General features: G+C 42.8%; 1 protein-coding gene across 1 annotated transcript in view; it reads right to left on the bottom strand.

Annotated features, from left to right (window-relative positions):
* The window catches only part of LOC108703822, a 68,433-nt gene that overhangs the window by 28,654 nt on the left and 25,220 nt on the right, over positions 1-14,559 (bottom strand). The gene's annotated exons all lie outside the window — the stretch shown is intronic.

Raw genomic sequence — 14,559 nt, 5'->3', positions numbered from 1 at the left:
TGTATCATAGTGGTGTTGGATGAACTGTGGGAGTGTAGAAATGATCAGGGGAAAACAGACTAAATGGAAGATTATTTTTTTGAGTTTGGTCAGGTGAGGAAGAACAAAAAGGCAGATACCAAGAGTAGAGGTCAGAATCTTTTCATGGACTTGGGTAAATGAATGGGGCAGATTGGTAAGATCCTGATGTGTTTGTGTTATGGATTCTGCTGTTCCATACAGTCATTCAGAAATGGTTGAGAGTTGAGCTATAGGTGTCTGACTAGTTAGTTAACTGAAGAGAGGACAATTTAGCAGTGAGACTGGGAACTCAGTATCTCAGAAAAGGAACTTAAATATAAACACATTGAGAGAAATACAGGAGAAAGCAGTTTTTAGGGTTTAAAGCAGAACTAAACCCTAAAAATGAATGTGGCTAAAAATGCCATATTTTATATACTGAACTTATTACAGCAGCCTCTTCCTGCTAAAGGGCTGTGGTTGCACAAACACAAAACATCATGTACAACATTTCTAGCTACTTCTTTAGTTAGGCTTTACTTCTCCTTTAAAGTCACTCAATGCATTTAAATAGTATAGTATATGAACTTATTGTTTCTTTTATATATTCTTTATTTTCAAGAAAGCAAAGAAGTCATTGCAGAGCATAGAAGTACAAGGAAATGCAATATGATAACACATGAAGAAACGATACGAACATCAGTTTCAGCATAATCAGAAGCAAACTCCAATGAGAGCCTATATCCGTTAGTACAAATAAGCTTCTGTAATGTGTCATCAGTCAAATCAAAAGACATGATAAACAAAAAAAAAAAACCAAAGGAGAAAGGAAAGGATGAAAGAGAAAGAAAAGAGAAAGAAAAGTCACTTGGTCACTCGCCCGTCCGAGAACAAAATTCTATCAACATGCAGGTTAGCAAAATAGACACATAGTATAACAGTCTAGTAAATCCTAGTAAGCTCCTAGTCCATGTGTGGCTATTTTCATCGATTTTGGAACTTATTGTTTCTTGAGTGATATTCTTTGCATTTTTGGCGACGGATAGATTTACTGATATATTGGTGAAAAGTTAGCTCCACCATCTTATTCACAAATGGGACTTAATTTCAATCTCTTTAGGGAAAGGAAAAGAAGCGCACCACCATACTTCAGCTCCTGCCTTTTAAAACATTGTTTACAGCAAAAATGTGGCACAAGCTTTCGGGGACCACCCCTTCAGACATTTTTTTCATAACAAACATATGGGGACAAATTCACTAAGATCTGAAGATGCACCAGCGCCAGCTTCGACACACTTCGATAGGCGTAGTTTCATCAGCGCTACGCAAAATTCACTAAAATGCAAATTGGTGCTCAGGGAGGTGAACGGTAGAATGTTTCGTTACCATTACTTCATCAGGCAAAGCGAAGTTACGTTAGCGTTACCTAATTTGCATATGGCGCAAAGTTCAAATATAATGGGCGTATAGGCTGCAGCAACTACATTACACTACAGAAGCTCAGTAATCTTTTAAAAAAAATAAAATAAAGGTGTTCTATTACCCTACACATGTGCCCAGTGTATAGTTCAGGTGCCATATGTCAGGGAATGTAGTTGGGAAGGAGGGTAGCCCCAAAAAATGTTTGATCTTTTTCAGCCTATCACCCTTTAAAAAGTAAAAGACGCCAGCGTTTTTGTGACTTAGAAAAAAATTCTACTTTTTTTGAAGAAAGTCCTATCTACTCTATTGCACTTTGCCTGGTCTGAGGTGGTGAAGGCAAGTCTGGCGCAAAAGGTAACGTTCAGTAAAATGTGCAAGTTACTGAATTAACGTAGCTACGTCCCTTCACCATAGCGCAACTTCGCCTGGCGTAAGGGTGCGAAGTAGCGCTAGAGTACTGTAGGTCCACTTCGCTAGCGAATTTACACCAGTGCCTGTTAGTAAATCGGCAAAGTAACAAAATGATGTCATGCCGGCGAATTTGCGCTAGTGTTAGTTGCTAGGCGCTTTAGTTAATTTGCCCCATGGTATCTCAATTAAGATGGACTATATTGGAACAGGTAAATCCATTGAAAGGAGGAAACATGCAAAAACAATTATTAAGAAGAGAGTTTGGATACAAAGATTCGATTCTCTTTTGCCTATGGGATTGAATAAGAGTTTTAGTTTATAATAGAATTATTTATAAATATACAGTGGATCTATAATGGCCTGAGAGTAAATGTACCCTATGAATACAAGAAAATGGTGTGCTGAACATAAAATTAATTTTGGACTTTATTTCAAACAATAGTCAATGGGTATTTTTCTTCTACGTCCCTCCATATCAGTACACATGGGCATTGCCCCTCCCAGACCTGGAGGTAGGACCTATAACACAGACAATCAAAATGAATCATGACCTATATGATCACATGACTTCCTTCTCACCACAGTTATTTTTGTCCTACTGGACAGGGAGGTAGGATCTCCTTCCTCACTTTTTATTTTTTGTTGAATTATGAGAGAAATCAAACACCGTTTTTGTTTTTTCTTTTGTATTTTCTTTTTGTTTATTTATTTATTTATTTTTCCTCTGTGTGGACATAGAGGGATGATTCCCATGTAATGGAGAAGATTTTACCTGATGCCTCAAGACGCATAATCTGTAAATTATCACTTATTGGGAAGAAGTGCAGGTGTGGATATATCCATGGTCCTAGCCCTGTGCTAAAACAGCCCCCCTGCTATATGCCCAGCGAGGCACAAGATTCAATCTAGTGCTTTTTTGGGAACAGACACAGGTGTGGGCTTCCCACATTGTTACCTGTGAGCTTTTTGGACTCCCCTTTTCTTTTGAGTTACATGAGGCTTTACAGAACTCTACAGAACTTCTGCAAAAGGGCCGTGGGTATGTATATGGGCTAGTTATAACAGTCTGAAGCTGGTGAGTATGATTCTTCATTATCTACTGTGTGTAGTGCACTGGGAAGTCTGCATGCTAATTAGCTAATTATGTCCCTCAGCTGAGAGCTATTGGGGCTTTGGCTGGAGTTTCCATCCAGCTAATTAGTCACTATCTGATAAGGTGCAGGTGTGCCTTCAGCCCCGTTGCTATTGCTGTTTAATATTTTAAGCCTTGTATGGGTGAACCTGCATCTTGTGTGCAGACAAAAGTTATATTGGCTCATGTTACTAAGGCACCTCCAGGAAGGGCTAGAGGTTGCACTGCTCAAGCAGTATGGCACCTCCTTCCTTCTTATGAGTCTGCTCTTAACAAGCTGTGTTCCACCTGTCTGGATATTCCTGCTGACAAGTCTGAGCTATCTGGTAAGGTGCCTGTGTTCCTCTGACTTATTGTATTATCTGAAGTCTTATGTTGTGAGCTGGAGTCCTCTGTGCAAAATGCAGTATTGGCTACAGTATTGGCTCTTGTTACACTTTAAGTACTGGCTGGTGAATCCCTCTGCCTAAGCAGTGTGGTACCTGAATCCGGTGAGTTTGATTTCTCAGTATCCATTGTGTATTTGAAACATTCATTTCACTGGGAAGTTTGCATGTTAAAAAGCTTAATATGTCCCTCAGCTGAAAGCTATCAGGGCTTTGGCTGGAGTTTCCATCAAGCTAACTAGTCACTATCTGGTAAGGTGCAGGTGTTCCTTTGGCCCCTTTGCTATTGCTGTTTAATATTTTAAGTTTTGCATGGGTGAACCTGCATCCTCTTGGCTGACACAGAGGTTATATTGGCTCATGTACCTAAGGCACTTCCAGGAGTGCCATAATGCTCAAGCAGTATGGCACCTCCTTCCTTTCTTATGAGTCTGCTCTTAACAAGCAGTGTTCCACTGGACTGGATATTCCTGCTGACAAGTCTGAGCTATCTGGTAAGCTGCCTGTGTTCCTTCTTATATTATATGAAGTTGTATGTTGTGAGCTGGAGTCCTCTGTGCAAAATGCAGTTGTTAGAGGGATCAATTAACCCTTTCGCTGCCAGCCAATTTGGCCAAGTTGAAACTTCTATTGCCAGACCGTTTTTGAACATTTTTTGCTCTTTCACTTTATCTATCTAATATGGGTATGCATGTCTTTCTACTCCAAAGTACCAAGCCGTAAAGCGTTCCTACATTTGGCAATTTTTATGACATTACCGAAAATCATCTCAATATTGCAACTCCGAAGCATCGTATCTCCCACATATCATTATATACCAAGATAAAACACACTAAATATGAAAGCCCAGGGTTCGCTGAACAGTTTGATGCCCAATATGCATAGGTATGATTTAGTATGTGGCGTATCGGGGCCCCAAAACGAAGACACCCCATATGAGTTATCAGTTCTGGAATTCCAAATACTACAGAAGCCACAAAAAAGAAAGCTCTCTGTTTGATTTCAAATTAAGCAGAGAAATCCCTGTTTAAGGCAGGATTTTTTGTTCTCATTTGGTGTGTGAAGGTGTTAGCTACTTGGTGTGTGAATTTTGGGAAGTTTTGAGTTGATTTACTTTATTTAAAATCGATTTTTATTTTGACCCAGAAGGTGAGTGATTGCTAGCCCAGTTCCCTTCACTTCCTGTGGGCTACAAACTCACTGACAGATCCCCTACCCCTCCCCACACCTGGGTGTCAGTTTCACTTGTTTTTTGTATTTAGTTTCAGCTGAAATTTATCACTATTTGCACAGATTGTGTGTGTGCTTTTACTTTTATCCTTGTTTTGTAAGGAGAGAAAGCTAAAGGGAGAAGGATTTAAGAAATAAAACATTTTCTAGTAGCAGTGCAACTCCCAGGCACCTGCTCTCGTTAACCCTCTCCCTGCTAAAGCTTCTCATTGTTGCATTTACTTTTGCTGATTCATAGAATTAAGCTTACTTTTTTGTGGATTGTTTTGTAAAATAATGGGAGGGAATAAAAAACAAAATTATAAAAAAATACCTCAAGCTCCTAAAGGAAAAGGAGCTGAAAAACCTGGCTGTAGCTATGCTAAAAAGCACCAGTCACAGCCTCTGTCAAAAAGCTCCACTGCTTCTGTTTCTGCTGCTGCAGCCAATGTGACCACTGCTAAAAGTTTTGCACAGGCAGTGGCTATTGGCAACAACCCAAGCCAAGTCACTGCTGGGGTAGAGCAGCTTACAAGGAAGCATGGGGTTAGATGTCTAATGACAGGAGCTCATGGCATAGAGGCTTACATAAAAGCTGCAGCTGAAGTGGTGGGCCCATCTGTAATAGTGGCAGCAAGTAAAATGTATGGGAAAGCCATAATATTTGCCCGTACACTAACTGCAGTGCATACTCTAGTGCAGAGAGGCATCACAGTAGGGGGTGGTTATATCCCTGTAGAACCCCTAGAAGGATTAGGCATAAAGATAGTCTTATCTAATGTGCCCCCCTTCCTGCAAGACCACTTATTGCTACCCCACCTGCAAGCCCTCGGTGAAATAAAGTCAACTATTTCTAAACTTCCCTTGGGTTGCAAGGAGAGCAGATTGAGACATATCCTCTCTTTTAAAAGGCAGGTGCAATTACTTTTGCCTCGGGGTCAAGATACTATTGAGGGGTCCTTTGGTGTTCCATTTGAGGGGGTGCTCTATAAAATTTTTTACTGCACTGAAGAAGTGAGGTGCTTCCTTTGCAAGAACCTGGGGCACACTCGCCAGAGTTGCCCCAAAGGGCATATTAAGACCACAGTCCCTGTTCCTGCCCCCAGTACCTCTAATGCAACACCATACCCTGCCACATCTATTGCTGCAGGCTCCTCAAAGGAGAAATCCCCTTCAGTAAAGAACCTCAAGGGGGTTGTTACACAACCCACCTCTGAAACCTCCAAACCTCCTCCTTCTTCACTCAAGTTATCTAAGGCTACAGCCTGCATTTCAAGTTCAGCAAAAGAGAAGGGGGGGAGGAATGTCAATGCATCCCTTAGTGCTGCAGTTGTTCTTGCCAAAAACCAACGTAACCCTGTTATTAACACTCCTAAGGGTGTGGGGGTGCCGGTGGTTGTAACACCTGTCGTGGTGGGAGCAGAGAGTAGCATTTCCTCTTCAAATGACAAGAAAAGAAGAGGAAATTTAAATCCAACAGGCTGATACCTGAGGAATGGGTTTCAGAGGTCAATGATGGAGCACCCCCATCCAAGGGCAAAAAGGGCAGCAAAACATCTGTTCCTCATGTGGTGATATTGTCTAGTCCAACTGTTGGATGCAATAAACTGGTGCCAGACCATGCACCTATAGACCCAGTTGGGGAAGAGGAGGGGATTATGGGTCTCCCCACAGAGTCAGGGGTGCTGCATCTGTCTCCAACAGGGGATCTTCCCCTGGAGTATAACGGGACAGCTAATGAAACCCCTGCAGAGTGGGCCGTAAGTGTCCCTGAGGTGCTGAGCTTTGGGAACTACAACCAGCCTCAGTGTTTAGTGCCTCAGGGTATTTCACTCCAAGAAATGGAGAACATTGGGACAACCCCCATACAGGATCCTGCAGACAATGCTGCAAGGGAGGATAATGAGGCTAGAGTTGTAAATATGGAGGATAGCCAGACAGACTCTGTAAGGTCTACTGTGCATGTTAAGATCTCTCCTCCTTTCTCTTCCACTGACCCCAATGTTATTGCCATTCAGGAGGCACAGGAGGCAGTGGAAAGGGCAGAGGTTGCCCATCGAGCCTCTAAAGCTCCTGTTGTTAAGGAGCCAATTCCATCTGCTACCCCTGAGCCAAACACCTCCAGTGGTGTTCCAAGCAAAATCCAAGTATTATCTGAGCCGTTGCTGGGTCTCCAGATAGCAGGTGCTTCTGATCCTTCTCCTGCGACTTCTTGTGTAGATATTATCAAAGCTCCAGTGGAGAGGGGAAATTATCAATCCCTTAGCCAAGAAGAGTTCATGGATGAGGGGGACATCGAAGAGGAGGTTGACACAGTTGTGACAAATCCTTCTACCCCAATCATCCCAGCTGAGGATCTCAAGATGTTTCTTGAGAGCACCCTTGGTGTTAAATTGGAGAAGAAGCTACATATGGCTCTAGAGAAGTGGCATGATTTGACTTTGGTGATCAGTTCTGTGAGACAATACATCAAGGTCATAAAAGAGGCCAAAAACTATGGAACTGCAGAATATCTCCGTAGTGTTAAGTTCCACAAAAAGTGTTTGTCTCACCAGGCCTCTGTGAGGGCTAAAGCATTTACTAACACACAATAATGGCTCTAAGTATAAGCACTCTTAATACAAATGGCTGTCGGGAGCCTTTTAGAATGTTTCAGGTACTCTCCTTTCTACGCCAAGGAGGGTACTCTGTGAGTTTCCTTCAAGAGACCCATATCACTCAGGAGCTTGAAGCGACCTGGCATCTGGAATGGAAGGGTAGAATCTTTTTTAATCACCTCACATGGACGTCATGTGGGGTGGTGACCTTGTTCTCAGAATCCTTCCAGCCAGAGGTACTGAGTGTTAATTCTGTCATCCCAGGCCGTCTGTTACATCTCCGGGTCCGGGAGTCTAGTGGAACATACAATCTGATAAACTTGTATGCCCCAACTACTGGACCAGAGAGAAAGTATTTTTTTGAAAGTTTATCAGCCTATATGGAGACAATTGACTCAGATGAAGCCGTGATTATAGGGGGTGATTTCAATTACACCCTTGAGGCTCGGGACCGGAATGTTCCCCAGAAAAGGGATTCATCTGAGTCAGCTTTGCGGGAACTCATTGCCCATTTCTCCTTGGTAGACATCTGGAGAGAACAACACCCAGAAACCGATGCTTTCACCTATGTTAGGGTGAGGGATGGCCGTGTGTCTCAGTCCCGGATTGATAGGCTTTATATATCTAGCCATATTATGTCACGAGTTCGGTCCAGTAATATTAGCTTGGCACCTTTCTCGGACCACAATTGTGCTTCTTTGATAGTGGCAGTTGCACCATCTCTGCCCAAAGCAGCCTATTGGCACTTTAATAACAGCTTATTAAAGGATGAAGGGTTTGCAAAGGCAGTCCGGGAAATGTGGACAGACTGGAAGGGTTATCAGGATGAATTTGCCACACTGAGTCAATGGTGGGATGTAGGCAAGGTTCACCTAAAGCTCTTGTGTCAAGAGTATACAAAATGTTTGAGCAGACAGAAAAATGCAGAGATTGAGGCTCTGAATAGGGAGGTGCTTGATCTTGAGCAAAGGCTGTCAGGCTCTGAAGACCAAGCCATACAGTGTGAATATGTAGAAAAGAAAGAGACTCTGCGTAACATGGAACATCGACAGGCTCGTGGTGCTTATGTACGAAGCCGCATGCAGTTACTCTGCGATATGGATCGTGGCTCACGATTCTTCTATGCTCTGGAGAAGAAGAAGGGGAATCGAAAACAAATAACATGCCTTCTTGCGGAGGATGGCACCCCCCTTGAAGATCCGGAGGCTATCCGGGACAGAGCCCGGTCCTTCTATCAGAACCTTTTTTCTCCTGATCCCATCTCTCCAGATGCCTGCAGGGAGCTATGGAATGGGCTTCCAGAGGTCAGCGAGGGAGAAGAGAGAGGTTGGAAAAACCAATCACTCTGAATGAACTCTCTCAAGCACTCCACTTAATGCCCCATAATAAATCTCCAGGGCTAGATGGATTGACTGTAGAGTTCTTCCAGTTCTTCTGGGATACTCTGGGACATGATTTCCATAGGGTTCTAAATGAGGCCCTCAAGACCGGTGAGATGCCACTTTCGTGTCGTCGAGCAGTGTTATCACTGCTACCTAAGAAGGGGGATCTCCGCCTTATTAAGAATTGGAGACCGGTCTCATTGCTCAGCACAGACTATAAAATTGTAGCCAAAGCTATATCACTCAGGCTCAAGTCTGTGCTGGCAGAGGTGGTTCATCCTGACCAGTCCTATACAGTCCCCGGCCGGACAATTTTTGACAATGTCTTTCTGGTTCGGGATTTACTACATTTTGCCCGGAAGGCTGGTCTATCTCTCGCTTTTCTCTCCCTGGATCAAGAGAAGGCATTTGACAGAGTAGATCACCAATATCTTTTAGGCACTCTGCAAGCCTATAGCTTTGGCCCACAGTTTGTGAGCTATCTAAAAACACTGTACACCTCTGCAGAGTGTCTTGTTAAAATCAACTGGTCTCTGACTGCACCTCTGGCCTTCAAACGAGGAGTTCGACAAGGATGCCCTTTGTCGGGACAGCTGTATGCACTGGCCATTGAGTCTTTCCTGTGTCTACTAAGGAAGAGGCTTACAGGACTGGTGCTCAGGGAACCTGACATGAGGGTAGTTCTTTCAGCATATGCTGATGATGTCATCCTTGTGGCCCAGGACCTAGTTGATCTTGAGCGAGCACAAGAATGCCAAGAGGTTTACGCTGCTGCCTCATCAGCTCGGATCAACTGGACCAAGAGCTCAGGCCTTCTGGAAGGTCCTCTACATGTAGATTCTTTGCCTTCTGCTTTTCGCGACATCTCGTGGGAGACTAAAGTCATCAAATATTTAGGTGTCTATCTGTCAGCTGAAGAGCGTCCTGTTCCACAGAATTTTATTGAACTTGAGGAGCATGTTCTTACCCGCCTGGGAAAGTGGAAGGGTCTTGCTAAAATGCTTTCTATGAGGGGGAGGGCTTTGGTGATTAACCAGCTGGTAGCCTCTCAACTCTGGTATAGGCTGACATGTCTTAGCCCAACCCAAGAATTCATTGCTAAAATCCAGAGAAGGTTGCTGGACTTTCTCTGGATGGGAAAGCACTGGGTCTCTGCAGGTGTTTCAAGCCTACCCTTGAGAGAGGGAGGACAGGGAGTTGTATGCATACGCTCTCAAGTACATACTTTCCGTCTCCAGCAGATACAGAGATACTTGTATGCAGATCCTTCTCCACAGTGGTGTACCCTAGCATCCAGCTTTTATCATCAGGTACGCAACATGGGGTATGACCGGCAATTGTTTGTCATCGAACCTGAAGGATTCATAAGAAGCCTCTCACCATTGCCGGCTTATTACCAAGAGACTCTAAAGACCTGGAGCATGGTGACTGTGCTAAGGCAAGGAGGCATTCAGGGGGAGGACATTCTAACTGAGCCCATACTTTACAATCCATCTTTAAAGACTAGGATGTTGGAGTCCACCAGCATCCGTCACCGCCTTTGCAGGGCTCAGCTAACCAGAGTTGGGGATTTCCTGGATTTCGAGAGGTCAGATTGGGTGGAAGCTCGGGCAGTTATGCCACGCATGGGGTACCTTACCACTAGAGTTCCACATCGTCTGCTCCAGGAGATCAAGAATAACCTCTCTCCTGACTCTCACTCATTTATTGATGGGGTTTTACGTGGTGGAGAACCACATCCACCTTGGAACTCTCCACCTCCAGCCATAAAAATAGCACCCAAGACCCGTCAATCCCCTGACACACCTCCTTCTCCCAACTTGAGCCAGTTGGAGAATTTTACCTCGACGTGCTTTTATGACATGACAAGAAAGCTATTGTACTCCCTCATGCTCCACACTGTACACTTTCTTGCTCTTGTCTCCCGCTATGATACCATCTGGAGGCGGGTGTTTAATGAGGGTGAGAAACCCCAGTGGCGAGCCCTTTGTTCCAGCCTGGTGCCTAGACCCACTGGAGACTTGAGTTTGAGAGTGCTCCATGGTGCTTTGAGCACAGGAGAGTACCTGGTCCATTTTACAGACTCCACAGCTGCTTGCCCATTCTGTGGCAAAAGGGAGTCTGTGTTTCATGCTTATTTTTCGTGTGCTAGACTGCAACCTCTTTTGGCTCTTTTGAGGAAACTTCATCTGCAGTTCTGGTTACATTTTTCCCCTCACGTTTTTATTTTTGGACGCCCAGTATCCCGGGACAATCGAGAGAAAGACCTTCTCTTCAACTTGCTCCTAGCTTTAGCCAAACTAGCCATTCATAAGTCTAGAATGCAATGTTTGGAGGGTGGGAATCCTCTACCGGTAGAGGCTTTGTTCCGGGTGCTGGTGCGTTCCCGCATCCGAGCAGAGTACACCCAGGCAGTGTTCACTGGCCGGTTGAGTGAATTTGCTGACCAGTGGGCAATAGATGGGTTGCTTTGCTCAGTATCCCCAGATTTGGTTTCTGTTAAGACAACTCTCACACTTCATATTTAAGTGCACTTTAATTTAAGTGACAGATCTATTATATTCATCATCAACATCTCCTTTGAGGTGTAATTCATTTTGGTGAGCAATCACTCACCTGCAATTTGAATAATATTCCAAATACTGCAAAATCAGCACATTTACAGCATTTCTCAAGGGGCAAAAATACAAAAATGCATGTTCACCCCAGAAAACCATATATTTTTGGAAAGTACACATTCTGACGAATCTAATATGGGTATGCATGTCTTTCTACTCCAAAGTACCAAGCCGTAAAGCGTTCCTACATTTGGCAATTTTTATGACATTACCGAAAATCATCTCAATATTGCAACTCTGAAGCATCGTATCTCCCACATATCATTATATACCAAGATAAAACACACTAAATATGAAAGCCCAGGGTTCGCTGAACAGTTTGATGCCCAATATGCATAGGTACACTTTAGTATGTGGCGTATCGGGGCCCCAAAACAAAGACACCCCATATGAGTTATCAGTTCTGGAATTCCAAATACTGCAAAATCAGTACATTTACAGCATTTCTCAAGGGGCAAAAATACAAAAATGTATGTTCACCCCAGAAAACCATATATTTTTGGAAAGTACACATTCTGACTAATCTAATATGGGTATGCATGTCTTTCTACTCCAAAGTACCAAGCCGTAAAGCGCTCCTACATTTGCCAATTTTTATGACATTACCGAAAATCATCTCAATATTGCAACTCTGAAGCATCGTATCTCCCACATATCATTATATACCAAAATAAAACACACTAAATATGAAAGCCCAGGGTCCGCTGAACAGTTTGTTGCCCAATATGCATAAGTACACCTAAGTATGTAGCGTATAGGGGTCCCAGAACGAAGACAGTTCTGTAATTCCAAATACTGCAAAATCAGCACATTTACAGCAAAGAGGGGCAAAAGTACAAAAATGCATGTTCACCCCAGAAAACCATATACTTTTGGAAAGTACACATTCTGACGAATCTAAAATGGGTATGCATGTCTTTCTACTCCAAATTACCAAGCAGCAAAGCTTTCCTACATTTCGCAGTTTTTATGACATATACAAAAATCTCTCAATACTCCAACTCTAAAGCATTGTATCTCCTACATATCATTATATACCAAGATAAAACTCCCTAAACTTGAAAGTCTGGGTCCGCTGAACAGTATGATATCCAATATGCATAGGTACACCTAAGTATGTGGCATATAGGGGCCCCAGAAAGAAGACACCCCATACGAGTTCTGTAATTCCAGATACTGCAAAATCAGCACATATACAGCATTTTGTGACAGGCAAAGGTACAAAAAATTACATTCACCCCAGAAAACCATATATTTTTGGAAAGTACACATTCTACCGAATAAAAATTTGCTAAAACTGTCTTTCTTCTCCAAACGTACACACTGCAAAGCAATGCTAAATGCAGTGGTTTTTATGATATTTCTGAAAATCGCCTAAAAATATTGCAGTTGGTCGCACTTATCCAACCCAATTTCTTACATACAAATGGAAAACACCCTAAATATTGACTTCAAGAGTCTACTGAACAGTTTGATGCCCAATATGCATAGATATACCAAAGCAGAGGGGCACGTGCGGACCCCAAATGAAAACAGTGCATATGAATTTTCTCGGCTGTCAATTCGCCTTCTGTGAACATAGCACACTGACTGCATATAATGTGCCGTAAGACCCCCTAACAGTACAAAGACCCCCCAAAACCATATATTTTTGGAAAGTACACATTCTGCCAAATAAAAATTTGCTAAAACTGTCTTTCTACTCCAAACCTACATACTGCAAAGCAACGCTAAAGGCAGCAGTTTTTATGATATTTCTGAAAATCGCCTATAAATATTGCAGTTGGTCGCACTTATCTCACCCAATTTCTTACATACAAATGGAAAACACCCTAAATATTGACGCCAAGAGTCTACTGAACAGTATGATGCCCAATATGCATAGATATACCAAAGCAGGTGGGCACGTGCGGACCCCAAATGAAAACAGTGCATAAGAATTTTCTCGGCTGTCAATTCACCTTCTGTGAACATAGCACTCTGACTGCATATAATGTGCCGTAAGACCCCCTAACAGTACAAAGACCCCCCAAAACCATATATTTTTGGAAAGTACACATTCTGCCGAATAAAAATTTGCTAAAACTGTCTTTCTACTCCAAACGTACATACTGCAAAGCAACGCTAAAGGCAGCAGTTTTTATGATATTTCTGAAAATCGCCTAAAAATATTGCAGTTGGTCGCATTTATCTCACCCAATTTCTTACATACAATTAGAAAACACCATAAATATTGACGCCAAGGGTCTACTGAACAGTTTGATGCCCAATATGCACGTGCGGACCCACAATGAAAATAGTGCATAAGAATTTTCTCGGCTGTCAATTCGCCTTCTGTGAACATAGCACACTGACTGCATATAATGTGCCGTAAGACCCCCTAACAGTACAAAGACCCCCCAAAACCATATATTTTTGTAAAGTACACATTCTGACGAACACAGAATTGCTAAAAATGTGTTTCTACCCCAAATGATCAAAGTGTAAACGATGCTAAAAAATGACACAAGGAAAAACAATGCAAGCATAAAACTGCAATAAAAATCACAAAAAATCAAATACAATTAGGAAAATCAACGAAATAACACTGACAGCGTGGTTAGTGGTCAGAATGCTTGATCCAGTAGTCACGCTATGAAATCTAACGTTTTTTGGGGAAATAACAAGAGGGAAACTTGAAAATGAAGAGCTAAAAAAAAAAAAAGTACAAAAAACCTCTATAAGTGTGTGTTTGTGTATGCATGGATGTACAGCTCTAAAAAGTGTATACATTTGTGCATATGTGTATGTGAGTGTGTAAATAAGTGCCAAAGTGTGAAAAATCAAAAAAATCAGAAAAGTCAGAAAATCAAAAAAAAAAAAAAACTACTTTTACTAATATGTGCATTGTGTACATGTAAATGCTTGTAAATGTACTAAATAAGTAAAAAAAAAGGGCACTTACCGAATCTAGATGAAGGGGGTCCTTTTCAGAGCTGTAGGGTCCAGGATCGATGAGTCAGAGCAGCAGGAAGTGCGTGGGCGGTGCTGGAACACGTGAGGTCGGGTCCTGCGACAAGGAAGCTGTTGCTGCGTCTGTGTCGCTCCTGGAGAAGGGTGTCGGCGAGGATCGGCGATCTGCTGCAGGTAAGCTCGTTGCCTAGGGGGTTGTGGCGCTGATCGCTCCTCTCTGCACGCTGTTTTTGCTGCGCGTGCAGAGGGAGCGCTGACTTAGTAAAGAACGTAGCTCCTACGTTCTTGGCACTTAAAGCCTTTTTTAAAAGAACGTAGGAGCTACGTTCTTGGCACTTAAAGGGTTAATTATCTCAGAACCATAATTCATACTCGGTTACTGTCTGATGAATCTCTCTGCTGAAGCAGGGTGGTACCTGAATCGGGTAAGTATCAGTATCCACGGTGTGT

This window comes from Xenopus laevis, chromosome 9_10L, assembly GCF_017654675.1.
Source record: "Xenopus laevis strain J_2021 chromosome 9_10L, Xenopus_laevis_v10.1, whole genome shotgun sequence".
NCBI classification, from domain to species: Eukaryota; Metazoa; Chordata; class Amphibia; order Anura; family Pipidae; genus Xenopus; species Xenopus laevis.
The sequence above is the reverse complement of the archived record's forward strand: the minus strand, read 5'-3'. Positions and strand labels throughout refer to the sequence as shown.